Genomic DNA, 1,304 nt, shown 5'->3' on the forward strand with positions numbered 1-1,304 from the left:
TATATATATATATATATATATGCATATATATATATATGCATATATATATACATATACATATATATATACATACACATATACATATATATATACATATATATATATATATACATATATATATGTATATATATATGTATATATATATGTATATATATATATATGTATATATATATATATGTATATATATGTATATGCATATATATATGTGTGTGTGTGTGTGTGTGTGTATATATATATAAAGCAGTGTTATGACTAGTTTTATGATTTTTCATTGTCTTTTCTTTTAACATAACTAATGGTGAATAGAATTTAATAACCTCTAAAAACGGATTTATATAGAAATACTATAACATCAAAATACAAGAAAAGTATTATTCTAATAAATTTTAAAGAAGAATATTCTAACCGCGCGAAGCACAGACCCATTTCCTAGTTTAAGAGAGAAAGGAATATTTTTCAAACTTGTGGTCTAAAATAAGTTATAAATGATACTGTGGGTATAAATAATTTCATTAAGGGTAAATTGGGACTTTAAAGTTAATTTGTGACTAAATAAAGAAATGTATCGTTTTTCTGTGGGATGGACTAAAACGAAGTGAGTAATGTAAATAGTGATAGAGGAAGTATCATTTTTTCACTTAGAAAATACAAACTCTTTTTTCAGTTACTCACAATTTTCACAATCTATCCTGATGTCATATCTAAATTACAGATTCATAACCATTATTTGCCTTATATTTATTATTTATATATGTCTTCTTAATCAGTGAATTTTATGGATTGTGATAAATAGTATATTTTATTTGCAGGAGTAAATTGGCGTAGAGTTGAAGTAGTTTGGAGCTAAAACAAATTAAAGATGAAAGGTTGAAGAAGGAAATCAAGCGGACAACTTAATGGACAAAATTTAATATAATAATATATAATATGTGTCGTGCAAAGGTGTCAAATTGTAAATTTCTAATGGGGATTCAGCCTACTAAAATCTTGCCATATGTCACTTAGTGACGGAAGCAACCGTGTTTCACGCGGAAATCAAGTTCCTCTTGGTTTTGGTTTCCCAGTTTTCTTTGGACTCAATTATTTTATTTAAGGTTTGTTACATCTATAAATTGTCCATAGAAATAATTATTAGGGGGCATCAAGGTAGAGGAGGAACTTCGAAGAGAAAGTCGTCAATACTTTTTAGGATTCTTTTCTTCTTTTTATTTTCTTATAGATCAATAGCTAAACGCCCTTATCTAGGGTTATAGCTACGAACTCGTTAATTATTAAAGGATTTTTGAATTAATTCTTGGTTTTCA

This window comes from Solanum pennellii, chromosome 7 (genome assembly GCF_001406875.1).
Source record: "Solanum pennellii chromosome 7, SPENNV200".
NCBI classification, from domain to species: Eukaryota; Viridiplantae; Streptophyta; class Magnoliopsida; order Solanales; family Solanaceae; genus Solanum; species Solanum pennellii.